We start from the raw sequence: 16,888 nt of genomic DNA, 5'->3' as shown, positions 1-16,888 counted from the left end.
GAGATATCACCTCACACCTGTCAGAGTGGCTAATCAAAAAGTCTACAAGTAACAAATGTTGGAGAGAATGAGGAGAAAAGGGGAAGGGAACCCTCGCACACTGTTGTTGGAAATGTAAATTGGTGCAGCCACTGTGGAAAACCTCCATACAGAGGTTCCTCAAAAAACTTAAAATAGAACTACCATATGATCCAGCAATCCCACTGCTGGAAATATATCTGAAGAAACTGAAAACACTAATTCAAAAAGATACATTCACCCCAATCTTCATAGCAGCTTTATTTACAATAGCCAAGATATGGAAGCAACCCAAGTGTCCAGCAAAAGATAAATGGATAACGAAGATGTAGTGTGTGTGTATATATATATATATATATATATATATATATATATATATATATATATATATATATATATACACACACACACACACACACACACAGACACACACAGACACACAGGAATATTGCTCAGCCATAAAAAAGAATGAAATTCTGCTATTTGCAACAATGTGGATGGGTCTAGACAGCATTATGCTTAGTGAAATAAATCAGAGAAAGACAAATACTGTATGTTATCACTTATATATGGAATAAAAAAAAAAGAAACGAATGTATAATGAAACAGTAGCAGACTCACAGATATAGGTAACAAACTAGTGGTTACCAGTGGGGAGAGGGAAGGGAGAAGGGGCAAGATAGGGGAAGGGGATGAAGAGATGCAAACTACTATGTATAAAATAGATAAGAAACAAGGATATATTGTACAGCACAGGGAAATATAGCCGTTATTTTGTAATAACTTAAAGGGAGTATAACTGATAAAAATATTGAATCACTGTGCTGTACACCTGAAACTAATATGATATTGTAAAACAACTGTATTTCGATAAAATAAAAAAAATGATATTGAGTCTTCCCCTAACATGTACAGTTGCTTCAGTGGATTCTCTAATTTTCACAATAATTGTGTGTGGTAAGCACTATGATTTTTTCTCATTTGACAGGTGAGGGAATTACTTAGAGTAACTGGTACCCCCAAGGACAGTGGCAAAGCCAGAACTTGAACCCTTTCCCCCAAGTCCCCAGTTACTAGGACACATGACACCAAGACCTGTGCCATGACCTTGACTCTTATCTGCTAATTACAGGAGTGTGCGTGTTCGCTCTATCTTGTATATGTATCTCTATATACATAATCATGTGTGGTGTGGTAATCTGGTCCAAGAAATATCTTGCTGGGTGACTTATCAACTGGTTTTAAAAGTTTCAAATGCTTTTTAAAATCTCTAACATTATCCCTGGACTATTATAAGATAATTATTTTGAGAGCCAACCTGAATTTTTTTCTAATAGTTTTTAATTTAGTGGAAAATTCCAAATACATGTAAACAGAATAATACAATGGACTTTGACATACCCATCACCCACCTTCAATAATTATGAACCTTCTGCCATTCTTTTTTCACCCATACCTCTATTCACTCCCTAACCTTACTTTATTCTTTTCATTATTTACAGTTCTTCCCCGCCCCCAGCTTTAATGAGATATGATTGACATATAACATTGTATAAGTTTAAGGTGTACAATGTGATTATTTGATACATGTACATATTGTGAACTGTTTACCACAATAAGGTTAGTTAACACATCCTCATCTCATGTAATTACCATTTTGTGGTTACAGCGAGAACGTTTTTGATCTACTCTCACAGCAGCTTTTAAGTACACAGTACAGCATTGTTAACTATAGTCACCATGCGGTACACTATCCATCTTATAACTGAGTATTTGTACCCTTTGACCAACATCTCCACAGTTCCTCCCCCGACCCAGCCCCTGGTAACCATCAAATCTACTCTCGGTTTCCACGACTTCATCCTTTTTAGATTCTCTGTGGGAGGATGGAGGCTGGGGTCTCCTACCCCACCATCTTGGTGACCTCCAAATCTGATAGTTCTTTTTTAAGTTGACATTTACACACATTGAAACACACACACAAACACTAACTGTACAATTCTGACAAACGGATGCAGTCATGGAATTCACATCCCTGTCACCATAGAGAACATTTCAGTCCCCTCTCTTCCCAGTCAGTTCCTACTCTGCCACCATCCCACACTCCTGCCCAGAACACCACTCTTTTGACTTTTTCCATCTTATATTAGTTTTGTCTGTTCTAGAACTTCCTGTAAATGAAATTGCATGGTGTGAATTTCTTTGTGTCTGGCTCCTTTCACTCAGTGTTTCATCTGGGAGATTTATCCACATGCAGAAGTCAGTAGCTCCTTTCTCTCTACTGCTGCCTAGTGTCCTATGTCACACATTGTTCATTCATTCTCCCAGTGATAGACAATTGGGGGTTGAAGCTGCTATGAATATTCTTCTACACTTTTCGGGGACATATATTTTAATTTCTCTTAGACAAATACACAGAGTAAGTTTAACTTTAAATGAAACTGTTAAAACTTTTCCAAAGCGGTTGTAACATTTTATGTTTCATCCAGAGCTACATGAGAGTTCATGTTGCTCCATTTCCTTGCCAACATTTGGTTTTGTCAATCTTATTAATTTTCACCATTCTAGGGTGTATAGTGATATCACATTGTGGTTTTAATTTGCATTTCCTTGACGACAAGGGATGCTGAGTACTGGTTTGTGTGGTTATTGATCATTCATGCTGCTTCATTTGTGAAATGTCTGTTCAATTACTATTTTGCCCATATTTTAATTTAGTTGGGCTGTTTGTCTTTCTATTATTGAATTGTAGGAGTCATTGTATATTTTGAATATGTCCCTTGTCAGACAAATGTTTTGTAAGTATTTGCAGTTTGCTTATTCATTTTAATGGTGTCTTTGATGAGCATGGGTTTTTAATTTAGGTAAGTCTAATTCACCATTTTTTGGTCATGGCTATTGCTTTTTGGGTTCTGTCTAATAAATCTTTGCCTGTAGGTTGTAACAATATTATCTTATATTTTCTTCTAAAAGCTTTATAGATCTGTGATATATAAAGATATATAGATCTATGATTCATTTTTTTTTGGTATGATGTACAAAAGTATGGGGGTCCAAAATTACTTTTTTCCATGTGGATGTCAGTTGTTCCAGTAAAATTTGCTGAATTCAATTTTCCTTTTGAATTGTTTGGTGTGTTTGTGAAAAGTTTATTGACCATGTAAGTGTCAGTCTATTTCTGTATTCTATTCCCTCAATCTGTTTGTCTACTCTTGTGCCAGTACTACACTGTCAGGGTTCCTGAAACTTCACAGTAAATCTAGAACTCAGATAGTGAAGCCCTCAGCTTGGTTTCGCTTTTTCAACATTGTTTTGACTTTACTAGGCCCTTTGCATTTCCATATAAATTTTAGAATCAGCTTGTCAACTTCTATAAAAAAGACTAGGAGAACGTGAATTGGATTGCATTGAATCTATAAATGAATTTGCAGAGAATATATGTCTTAATGATATTGATTCTTCTCATCCATGACCACGATGTATTTTACTGATTATTTGGGTCTTTTAAAAATTCCTCACAGCAGAATTTTGTAGTTTTAAGATGTCTTTTGTTAAACTTACTCCTAAATATTAAATATTTTTGAGGTTATTGTAAATGGAATTATATTTTTAAGTTTCAGTTGCTAATTGTTCCTGCTAAAATGTAGAAATAGTTAATTGATTGAAAAACTTTATGGAGTTGTAAATGACATACATCATACTGCTTATATTGAAATTTGAAAACCTTTGACACATGTATACTGCTGTGAAGCTGGCACCCATCATAATGAAGATAACAAGCACACCCATCACTTCCAAGGGTTTCATTGTGCACATTTGTAACTCTTTCTTCCTCCTTGCTGCTCCTGGACTTACACATCCCTACCCCGTCTCAGGCAACCACTGATCTGCTTTCTGTCACTATACCTTAGTATGCATTTCCTAAAATTTTATATATATGGACTAATAGGTGCCTATACTTGTTTTGTCTGTTCTCTCACAGCATACTTATTTTGAGATTCATCCATATTGTTATGTATAGCAATGGTTTGTTCCTTTAAATTGCTGAGTAGTTCCCCACAGTACAGGTATCCCAGTGTTTCCTTATCTACTCACCTGTTGATAGACATCTGTGTTGTTTCCAATGTTTGGCTTTTACAAATATCACTGTTATAAACCTTTTTTCAGAGATCTTTCTGTGGACATACACTTGCATTTCTTTTGGGTCAACATCTATGAGTGGATTGACTGAGCCATATGGTAGGTGTATGCTTACCTTTTGAAGAAATGACAAACTCTTTTTCCATGCCGTACCATTTGACATTTCCACCAGCTGTGAGATTCCAATTGTTTCCAGAACTTTGCCAACATTTGAATGCTCGGTCGTTTAACCATTCTAGGAAGTGGGTAACAGTATATCACCATAGTTTTAATTTATGTTTCCCTAATGCCAAATGATGTTGAATATCTTTTAATGTGTTTAATTACCCTCTCTATATTTTCTTTGGTGAAATGTCTGTTAAAATCTTTTGTCCATTTTTTACTGTATTGTTTGTTTTCTTATGATTGAGTTTTGAGAGTCCTTTATTTATTCTCAATATAGGTCCATCATTAGATATGTGATTTGAAAATGTTTTCTCCCTGCATGTGGCTTGGGTTATCACCATTTTAACAATGTCGCTCACAGAACAAAATTTTTTAATATTTGAAGTCTGATTTATCAATCTTTTTTTTCTTCCAGGGATCTTGCTTTTGGTCTTGCATATAAGAAATCTTTACCTAACCCAAGGCCACAAAGATTTTCTTCTATTTTTTTTTTCCCAAAGGTTTTATAGTTCTAGGATTTTTTTTAGGTCTATGATCCATTTTGAGTTAATTTTTGTATATAGTGAGAGAGATAGATCAAAGTTTATTTTTTGCATTTCGGTAGCCAATTGTTTCAGCACCATTTTTTGGAAAGACTGTATTCTTCTTTTTCAAAGTTTCTTTGGCTATATTAAGGCCTTTACATTTCCATGTGAATTCTAAAATTGGCTTGTCAATTTCCACAGAAAAGCATTCTGGGGTTAGGATTGGGATTTGCTTTGAATCTAAAGATCCATTTAAGAAGAATGGACATATTAACAATATTGAGGTTTCTAAACTAGGAACATGGTATATTTATCTGCTTATTTAGGTTAATTTTCTTTGTAAACAATTAGTAGTTCTTATTGTGCATGTCTTGTGTATCTTTTGTTAAAATTTTCACTAAGTATTTCATTTGTTCTTATGCTATTATAAATACTATTGTTTTATACTTCTAATTTGCAATGGTTTGTCACTAATATATAGAGTAAAACTGATTTTCATATATTGATCTTATATACTGAAACTTTGTTAAATAAAATTATTAGTTCTAGCATCTTTTCAAAATTGGTATATTTAATGAGGTTTTCTACATAAACAGTTATATCATGTATGATTAATATAGCTTTATTCTTTCCTTTGTAATCTGCATGCCTTTAATTCCTTTTTTCTTGTCTGATTTCACTGGTTAGAAAATCCTACAAAACACTGAATAGAATTGATAAGAATGAACATTCTTGTGTCATTTCTTTTTTTTTTTTATTAATTAATTTATTTATTTTTGGCTGTGTTGGGTCTTTGTTGCTGTGCGAGGGCTTTCTCTAGTTGCGGCGAGCGGGGGCCGCTCTTCATCGTGGTGCGCGGGCCTCTCACTATCGTGGCCTGTCTTGTTGCGGAGCACAGGCTCCAGACGCGCAGGCTCAGTAGTTGTGGCTCACGGGCTCTAGAGCGCAGGCTCAGTAGTTGTGGCACACAGGCTTAGCTGCTTCGTGGCATATGGGATCTTCCCAGACCAGAGCTCGAACCCGTGTCCCCTGCATTGGCAGGCAGATTCTCAACCACTGCGCCACCAGGGAAGCCCTGTGTCATTTCTGATCTTAGCAGGAAAACATTCAGTCTTTCATCAGTAAATATGATGTAAGGTATATGTTTTTCATAGATGTCTTTTTTCAATTGAGAAAGTTTTCTTCTATTCCTTGTTGCCGAAAGTTTTAATCAACAATATAAGGTGGATTTTGTCAAATGTTTTTCTGCATCCTTGAGATGATTATAATTTTTATTTTAGTCTGTTATTATAGTTAATTACATTTTAGTATTGATTTCTAAATGTTAAACCAACCTTCCCTTTCTGGGATAAACTCCATTAGGTTATAATACAGTATTCATTTATGTAATATTATATTCAACTTGCTAAAATTTTAAGAACTTCTCATACTTATTAATGAGGGATATTGGCTCATAATTTACTTTGTGATGTCTTTGTCTCATTTTCTTTTTAGGGAGTTTTATCAATATGAATTCAACTTCTTTGATTGAAACAGGCACTTCAGAATTTCTATTTCATTTAGTGTCAGTTTCAGTATTGGCATAAAAGTTGTTTATACCATTTCCTTATTATTCCTTTAATATCTGCAGAATTTTTATCATGTTGCTTCTTTTTATTACTGATAAGGCTAAGCAGTTTTCTCTTTTTTCTTTCCTTGATCAATCTTGTGATGGGTTTATCAATATTATTAATCTTTTCAAAGAATCAACTTTTGTTAGTTCTCTTTGTTGTTTTTTTCTGTTTTCCATTTTATTGATTTTTGCTCTTTAGATTTTTTTTCTTTTAACTTATTTAATTTCAGGTTACTCAACTTTTGGTAGCTTTTTAACATAGAAACTTGATTTAAATCCCATTTAAATTTTTTCTAATATCAGCATTTAAAGCTAGAAATGGTCTTCTTATTTCTGCCTTGGCTATAAACCACAAATTTGATATGTTGCATTTTCATTATCATTTAGTTTGAAATGTTATCTAATTTTCTCTTTGATTTCTTCCTTTCTCCTTCCTGTCTTCCTTTTGTAAAACCTGTTACACAGGTTTTGTAAAAGTATACTGTTCAATTTCCAAATATTTGAGGCTTTGAAAAGATGTATTACTGTTATACTTTTTGAATGTAACTCCACTGTGTTTAAACAATATACTGTATGTGGTTTCTGTCTTTTCATGTGTCAAGACATATGTGTCAAGACTTGTTTGTACCCCAGTATGTGGTCTCTCTTGATAAGCATTCTATATGCAGTTGAAAAAATTACTGTTCATAAATGTCATTCTATAGTCTATGCTTGTGACATCTATTATTCACTGATATTTTGTTTAGTTGTTCTGTGGATCACTGATAGGAGGTTGTTGATATCTTCAACTATGATTGTTGACTTGCCATTTTTCTCTCTTTTTTTCTGTCAGCATTTGTTTAATGTATTTTAAAGTGCTGTCATTGGAAGCATACAAATTTATAATTGTTATGTCTTCCCGATATGCTGACACTTTTATCATTATAAAATGTTCTCCTGGGCATCCCTGGTGGTGCAGTGGTTAAGAATCTGCCTGCCAATGGAGGGGACACGGGTTCGAGCCCTGGTCCAGGAAGATCCCACATGCCGCGGAGCAACTAAACCCGTGCGCCACAGCTACTGAACCTGCGCTCTAGAGCCCGCAAGCCACAACTACTGAGGCCATATGCCACAACTACTGAAGCCTGTGTGCCTAGAGCCCATGCTCCACAACAAGAGAAGCCACCACAATGAGAAGCCCACACATGCTGCAACCAGAGAAAGCCTGCATGCAGCAACAAAGACCCAACGCAGCCAAAAAAAAAAAAAAAAAAGTTCTCCTTAGTCTCTGGTAATATTACTTTTCCTAAAGTCTATTTGCTGATGTTACTAAGTAACATATAGTAAAAGATATTTTGTCTGATATAGTTGGTTCATCCTTTTTATGTTTACTATCGTATGGTTTATGTTTTCCTATTTTTTCTTTTAGCTACTTGTATCTTTATATTTATAGCACATCTATTCTAGACATAATATAGTTGAGTCTTGGTGCTTTTTCATCCCCAGTCTTTCTTTTTTTTAAAATTAATTAATTGATTAATTTATGGCTGCTTTGGGTCTTCGTTGCTGCGCGCGGGCTTTTCTCTAGTTGTGGCGAGTGGGGGCTCCTCTTGGTTGCGGTGTGCGGGCTTCTCATTGCGGTGGCTTCTCTTCTTGTGGACCATAGGCTCTAGGCCTGCGGGCTTCAGCAGTTGTGGCACACGGACTCAGTAGTTGTGGCTTGTGGGCTGTAGAGTGCAGGCTCGGTAGTTGTGGCACATGGTCTCAGTTGCTCCATGGCATGTGGGTTCTTCCCGGACCAGGGAACGAACCTGTGTCCCCTGCATTGGCAGGCAGATTCCTAACCACTGCACAACCAGGGAAGTCCCCATCCCCAGTCTTACATTATCTGCTTTTTAGTTGGAGTTTTCAGTCCATTTACATTTATTGTAACTATTATGTGGTTGGATTTAGGTCTGCCATTATGCTATGTTTTTTCCTGTTTGTTCCATTTGTTTTGAGGAACAGGTGGGTGCAAATGTTTACTGGATTATAAGATTGGTGGTGGGAAGATGGCCCCTGTATTCTCCATGAAGCATGTGGTAAGGTCCTCAGGGGAGGGAGACAGTGGAGGAAAAAATGTCAAAAGCTTGAAGAGAGACAAGAAGGTATGAAATTTATTGTGATGAGTGAGGAAGTGAGCCTTCTAGAGGACAAAGTAGGTTGTGGGATATATTTATTGTCCATTCATTTATTCTTTTGTCATGCGTTAATTCAATAAATATTTGCGTGTCTCCTTTGTGGGGAAAAATGGGCATGACCATATTCCTGTGAGACTTTTGGTGTCAATACATATTGATGAAATAATCTCAGTAATATATGGAATCAGATTGTAAGCTAAAAAACAAGTGCAGTGAGATAATAGAAATGATTGATTCTCCAGGAGGGTATAGCAGAAGAACTTGACCTTGAGTAAGTGTAAGGAATAGTTTGTTAGAGCCAGTGGCCCTTGAGCTGAGATCTAAAGTCAGTGTAGGTTAAACCAGGCAGTGGCTGGGGGGGCGTGATCAGGCGAAGAAGCAGTGCTGGCTGGTCCTCTGTCGGGGGAGAGAGGATGAGTGTTGAAGGAGCTGACTGTGCTGGCACAGCTAGAGTGTAGAGAGCAGGATGGGGCATGGAGGTGGGGGGAAGGAGGGGCGGCAGCTCAGGGCCACACATGCCAAGGCTCTACAAGTTGTGATTAAGGTGCCGTCTAACAGGAATGACTTTGAAATGATACCAGTCAGCTCGTTGTGTGATGTGTTTCTCCTTAAATCATCAAAACTTTCTTCGGTATAAGTTAAATAGAACTGATGAGATTGGGCTAAAATGAATTATCAGAGCAATATACAAAATGAGTCATTGCCAAATTTTCTTACACTCCATTTTATTCCTATTTGAGGGGGAAAAAGTTAATTAGAGAACATCAGGCATTGCTTCCAGGTTTCAAAGTGGCTTCCATCCAGCCACGGGAAGGCTCACAGCAGAAAACCAGATGTTCAAATAAAGACCTAAGTGGACAAATATGGACCATGTGCATTACACAAATACATGATGGAAACCTTTCATGGTGTTTAGGCTTCAAAGTATTTGTATGAGTCCCTCCATTCTTCCAGAAGCACTGAAGGAAGGAGTTTAAATGCATTTGTTAGGCCTGTTTGTGCCTTCCTACCTAATGTCAGTCAATGCATGTGGAAAATTAGAATAATGGGATTATTGACTCAAGACATTTGCTGAGTGCCTTCCAGGTGTACCCATTGTACTTGGTACCACGGACTTGGCAGTGAGGGATGTGGAGATGAAGCCAACAAAGAATCTCCCCTCTGTGCAGGAAGGTCAGACTTCATCACAGGCAATAGTGATGCTGGTTAGAAGGTGTGGGAGCCAGAAGGGAGGTTCAGGTAGACCGTGGGCAACAGAGAGAGAAAAGTGCTTCTTAGGGGCTGGAGATTTCTATTTCCTCTCTTTTCTTTCCATAATTAAAATTTCTTTTTGAAATGTATTTGTGTTTTTCTTATGAACAAGAAAATTCAATTAATTCTAAAAGGCAAGCACACAACAGAAGATTCACCCTCTTCACAAATTTTCTAGTATACAATATCATGTTATCTCCAAATAACATTAAATACCTACAGCTTTTTCTATGTCAATCATACCTCAGTAAAGCAGTGAAAAAAATGGCAAGCACAACTTGTTATCTCTGGCTTTTATATTTTTTTGGTTCAACAAATATGTTTTGAACTTCTATTATGTTCAGTGTCCTGTCCTACAGGATGGCGCTCATTCCTGTTAACGGGAAGGAACAGGTCATGGAGATTTGGGGGAAAGAAAATTGTGCCCATGGCAGTTGTTTCCGTTCTTTTGAATCATCTCAGAGAAAAACCTGAGTGCAGTGCCCTTGAACACACGATCCACTTCTTTACTCAGAGGCTGCCTCAGAAACACTGCTATCTCCCAGAGCCCGTTCTGTTTGGATTTCTCTGTTAAGAGTTAAAACTTGGAGAAGCAGTCTATGCCTGGGAAACTCTGCAGACGAATTCTTAAGTTGGAAATGCATATTACTGAATTCTTTAATACAAAAACATAGTGCTTTAAGTTGTTCTTTGGACATGATGTCCACTTTTTTGGCTCAACAAACAAACCCGAAATTGTTTTTAGCTTTCTGCTCTGGCATTCACAAAGTTTTGCCTAAAACCCTTGGAGATTTGCTGAAAAAAGATTTATTTATGTGCTTTCTGAGGAGCGTGCCAAAATTCTGCTGCTTCGTGTTTTTCAAGATTCTTCTAAATTAAAAAGAGAGTGCGCGCGTGAGGGTAAAACACTGGGTTAGTTAGTGTGCTAAGTAAACGGGTTTCTTCCAGGAGGAGGGGAGAGGTGGTGTGACAAGGTGTGTGCTCAGCAGTGAGATCTGCTTTGCACGTGGAGGAGTTCATTTGACTCCGTGCAAAGTCACTGTCTTTATTTAATGAAAAACCATACAAACATAACAATCCGTCAGTTGGGGTGCTGCCTTTAATTGATTTTTGCACTAAATCCTATCAGTTGATTAAAAATAGCCCAAACCACCTAACTCACCCACAAGTGAAACACTGAAATGACACACACACACACACACACACACAAAAGAAACGTCTTATTCATGAAGGAACTTCCAGATATTTTGCAGGTCAGCTGAATAGTCAGGATCAAAAGAGTGAATGTTTGCTCAGAAACATTAAAAAACACACTAAAAGCCTTAAGTGCTGTTTTTTTTTTTTTTCAGAAGAAACATGCTCATTAAAATAAAATTTATACAGACATACAACACACTATATACATCTTTATGCATTGTTTACGGATTGAAATACTATTTATACTGTGATACAGATTAGCATTAAATACCTATACTGCATGTGGGTCTAGAAAAAAGTTGTATAAATAGTTTTCTAAAGTGCGGACAAAAAGAAAAAAATAATAACTTTTGTTTAGTTTCACTGTAATCCCAGTGACAGATCCTTGGACTGTTTTGCATCCACATTTGCTTCCAGCAAAGTTGAAATCCCTCGCACCCTCCCCAGAGCCCTGAGCTGATGCCCCGCCACCATGACTGATAGTTCCTTTGGTAACAGAATTTCCCTCGTGTTTATCCGATATAACCACTCGCCTCATCACAGCACTTTATTTATTTATTTACATGTGCTTATGAATATATATCACAGCTGAATGAAATGGGTGGAAGGAAAAGAAGTTTTCAGTGTGTGGAGAAACGAACAACTGCTTATTTTCCCTCTTTGTTTTGATCTTTGCCCTGTGGCAGGCGAGTAGGAGCCCGTGGGCTAAGCATCAGTGGCAGGACCAGAGGCAGTGCCAGAAGCATAGGATGTTTTCCTTGAGTTACTGTATCAAAGGAGGTAGTGTATTTAAAAGCTTCTTACAAAGTGTGATGCAAACAAAAATGTAGTAAGCCAGAACAGGCTGGGTCAGTGGTACAATGACTCTAAATATTTAAAGTGGCCAAAGAGTTGGGAACAGGTGAAAATTACTCCCTGAAAAACCTTCTCTGCGGCTATTACATATCCCTGACTCCGTAATAAGAGCATTAATAAGCATCCTTCCCATCCAAGGCTCTGGGTGAAATCTTTTCTACTTTCTCAGTAAAAGCACATACTTAATCCCTCTTTTTTGTTTCTTCAACTCTCTCTGCTAGATCCTTCCCATCAATACTCAAACACACTCTATTTCCTCCCATTTAAAAGACTCCCTCTCCCATCCACACATCCACGTATTAAAACAAAACAAAATAACTCTCCTTGAACCCTGCATCCTTTTCCTGCCCTCTTTGCAGCCAGTCTTGGGACCTCTCACACATTCCAATCTTCTTTTCCCTTTTCTTTAAACCATTTTTAAAAATGGAAGTATATTTGATTTGCGATGTTGTGTTAGTTTCAGGAGAACAGCAAAGTCATTTAGTTATCTATCGTCCACCTATCTATCTATCTATCTATCTATCTATCTATCTATCTATCTATGTATCTAATCTATCATCTATCTATTCTTTTCAGATTCTTTTCCATTATAGGTTATCATAAGATTTTGAATAGAGTTCCCTGTGCTGTACATTAGGTCCTTGTGGTTTATCTATTTTATATATAGTAGTGTGTATATGTTAATCCCAAACTCCTAATATAACTCTCCCCCTCCCCCCCCCGCCTCCCCCCCATCCCTTTTGGTAACCATAAGTTTGTTTCCTATGTCTGTGAGTCAGTTTTGTAAATAAGTTCATTTATATCATTTTTTAAGATGCCACATATAAGTGATATCATATGATATTTGTCTTTCTCTATCTGACTTACTTCATTTAGTATGATCATCTCTAGGTCCATCCATGTTGCTGCAAATGGCATTATTTTGTTCTTTTTTTATGGCTGAGTAGTATTCCATGGCTGGTACGTGTATGTACGTACCACGTCTTCTTTATTTATCTACTTGTCTGTCGAAGGACACGTAGGTTGCTTCCACGTCTTCACACATTCCAATCTGATTCCCACCTCCACCCCTTCCCGGCTGTCCCTCCCGGGGAGTCCTCAGTCTCTCTTGCTGACTCAAGTGGACAGCCAGTGGACATCCTCGGCTCCACTCTTCTCCAATACTCTGCCTCCGAGCCTCTTTCCTGGACCTTCCTTACCTCTCTCAGTCTCTTTACTAGATCACTGAAAGTGCTCAGGCCTGTTTCCTCTTTTCTCTCTACAAATGCTCCCAAGTGACCTCATCCAAGCCCAGGGCTTCAATTGTCTACAAGCCTTGGCCCCCAGTTCACAATGTCCAAGACTCAGACTAGCGTGTCAGCATCCCATCCGCCTTGCCTGGCGATGCCTCACAGATGGCTTGAAGATGTCAGAACAGAACTCATGACCTTCCCCAGCCAACCTGGTTTCTCCTGATTCCCTCATCTCAGCTCAGGTTCACCCTCTTCCTGGGAATCACACTTGCCACGTCCTGCTGCCTCCCCAGGCAGTGAGAGGCTGAAAGGCTGAACGCCTCCACCCCCAGCATGTTTTCAGGCATCTGGATTTCACCTGCCCCATTGCCGTCACGCTCACCCGGGCCACCAGCACCTGTCACCTCCTGACTGCCGCCCACGTGAGCTGTCCTTGTGACAGCTTGGCCACACTCCTATCTTCTCAAAATGCCTCTTGTGCCCTGACATGGTTCCCATCTGTACTGGTAACTGTACTGGCAGCTCCTTTTATCTTGAATGCCTTTCTCACTTGCCCTTAGTTCCAGGTTAATTCCTACCCACTCTTTCTATCTCTGACCCTCCTCCCCACAAAAAAGGAGGTGACGCTTCCCATCACACAACTTCCGGTGCTTTTCCTTGTAGTGCCGATCACATGTATCACTTAATAATTTATTTAAATCAAATTTACCTTTTAGACTTACTTTTTTCCTTTAGGAAAAAAGGAACCCTGTCCATCTCCAAGATTACAGAGAATTCTGCTGGAATATAGTAAATACTTGTTGAATGAATGGACAAACCCATTCGTTAAGCAAATAATGTTTTAATTGAAAGTGGGCCATGAGAAAGCATAGGAAACAATTTGAAATGAAGCCTCAGCAAAGTTAAGAACAAAAATTCAAGTCTGGTGTATAAAGAGCAGCCTAACAAAAGTCACGTTATAAAATTGCAAATCTGTGCAAGTGCCAAATGCAGTGGAGAATCAGAGCTGGTGGATAGCAGCATCTTGTGTTATTAGGATTCTCTTTCATTGGTAAGGCAACTTGACTTAGAGTCATTAGAAAGGGCATTTGTTGGCTTGAATGAGTAGGTCCCACTCGTCATGTGGATGCCCATGCGGGTGGGTGCAGGTCCCCACTAGAACCATCAGACTGTCCGTGAGAAGTGGGGCAGGGGTGGGCTGCTGACCTGACAGAAGAAAAAATGTCTACTGTGAGTTTCTCGGTTAGGCAATCTAATAGACATTGAACTCTTGGTGGCATGCCCTATAAATGGTAGCCTTTTAATTTATTATCCACACCAGACATTTTGAGAGTGAGAGAGGCTCTATTTGTAATAATACTGGAATATTGGGTAAAAAGCAAGAGTGCCTTTCGCAAATCAGGGCATAGGGTCACCCTAGCTGGGAGGAAGACAGAGAGGGGGATTTCTGTCCAGGGAGGAGCAACAGGGCAGGATTGTGACCCGAAAGGAACAAGCGGTCATGACTACAATGAGAAGAGGGAAGAGGTCCATGGAAAGGGACCCAGGCTCCTTTTCCCAAGCCAACCATTGTGGGCGACCGCGGTATTAATTTAAAGGGTCGTTGTAAGGAAATGGAAGGCAGTTCCCTATGGACCCAGTTATATCTTTAGAGATTGTTCTTGTCCAAAAATAACGATTTCCTTCTTTGTGAATTACATACCGCCAAGAGGTTCTGCCTTCTTGACTTCCTCATAAAAATTTCCCAATCGCCTTACAATAATTCTCAAATACCACATCCCGGTCACCCCAAACAAGAGATAGAATGGTACAAGGGCAAAGAGCCCTGGAGCAGGGGATGGTATCCTTGCTGCCACTAGCTAATTGAGTATCTTTGGTTTAGCTTTGCCTCCTTTATAAAATGGGCTTAATGCAAAAAATTGGCATGGTCCCTCCTCCGAGCTCTGACATGACTGGGTTCTGATGTTAAGTGTGAGACCCCATCTTTGCAAAGCCAAGAAACCATAGACTACTTGGGGAAATATGGCAAAGACACGAAGTAGCCACACAAACGGCAAATATGACAGAGGGCCGTGCTTTGTGTGTGGACAACGAACTCGGAAGAGGCTCAGGGAGTCCAGTGTCTGGGCCTCTGGGGAGGGCTGTGGACACTGCCTGCGGATTTTTCTGTGCAGGTGACGGCGTGACAGCCCCTCCTCTGCTGAGTCCTCTGGAGCTCTGCTCTGCGCATTTCCACCCAGGTGTCAGGCTGTCACTTCAGATTCAGCACATCGCACCCGACCCCTCATCTCCTTCCAGGCAAGCCAGCCCCCGGTTCCCATCAGCGGCGCCGTCGTTGATTTCCAAGTCACCTGCGTTGGAATCTTGGGTCACTTCCCCTGCTGGCCTCCTCCACCCCCGTCAGCCTGGCCTCGTGGCGCTGCGTTCTGCGTGCACACCTTGCACACCCGTCTCTCCTTCCTGTCCCGTGACTGCCGCGGCCGAGTTCAGGTCTCAGTCACCTGTTGCTGAAATTCTTAGAAGGTTGTCACAGTTGGTTTCCTCTCCCCAAACTTCCTTCTCATTCAGTTCATCTCACACATCACTGTCAGATTCATAGTGCTAAAATATTGCTTAAAAATGTTAAATTTCCCTTTTTAAAAAAAATTCCTGATTAACTACAAGATCAAATAAAAACTCGAGCCTGCAATTCATGGCTTTTCACAATCTGGCCCAATCTGTGGGCACCTACATACTTTATGACCCCTTTTGCTCCACTTGGACGAGGCTGTGCTCTTACCTGCAGAGGCCTGGCACCTTCTTGCCCGGAGGTTTCCCCCTGCAGCTCCCGTTACCTGCAGCGCGGGCACCTTGCCTGCTTTCTTCCTCTGAACAACAGTCATCAGAGTTCGAGGCAGCCAGCAAGGGCCTCTCCGCTCATCCAGGGTTTCCCTTCATCACTTAGTCCTGTTCATTGTTGTGTTTTGTTAGTTTCCATTTTAAGAGCATTTTGTTTTCCCTATTAGATTGTAAATATTTTGCAGATAGGCGTTATGTCTTAATTCTTTAACCACAATGCCTATTGTAATTCTAAGGAAAGCATTTCTCTGACTCCTTTGAGGCCAGCAGTTATGCTTGGGATAACAACAACAAAAAATGCATTGTCATTTCCATGGACGTAGAGATTTATAAAATAGAGGGCTGTATAGAATGGTTATAGGTCATAGGTTATTAGCACTTAAATGTATGGATAACATGGGGCTATTGAAGGATTTGTAAAACATTCTCATGGAAAGTTCTGGAAAACAGATTTGTTTTATAAAATTCTTGACTTTCAATATGTATGTTCATTTATCTCCAGGCATATAAAGCTTTCCATGTTCCAGAAAGAACACATCACTTGGATGGGATAACATGTGCAAGTGTTTTGAAATCTTAAAGCACTATAAACAGATGAAAGATTACTTTTATTAATGATAAAATTTCCTTAAGTCATAACCTAAGAGAGAAGGATCGAGTGAACAGTTTTATAATGTCATTCAAACAGCAAGAGCTCATCTCTTCTGGCTGGAGAAGTGGAGAATACTGTGATCTCTCTTTTCTTCCTAATTCTCCTCCCTTCTGGCAAAGGTGAATCTTGCCAAAAATCATGATTTGTGTGAGAGCAGTGAATTTGTTATCATGGCCCCATTGCATGTCTATGGGAGACTGGAATGCATTTCCATGGCTGTTGGCAGCCCTCTCTTTAATTGCTAT

The sequence above is a fragment of the Balaenoptera borealis genome (genome assembly GCF_965194805.1).
Source record: "Balaenoptera borealis genome assembly, chromosome: 10".
Classification (NCBI taxonomy): Eukaryota; Metazoa; Chordata; class Mammalia; order Artiodactyla; family Balaenopteridae; genus Balaenoptera; species Balaenoptera borealis.
Note: the sequence above shows the minus strand (reverse complement) of the source record.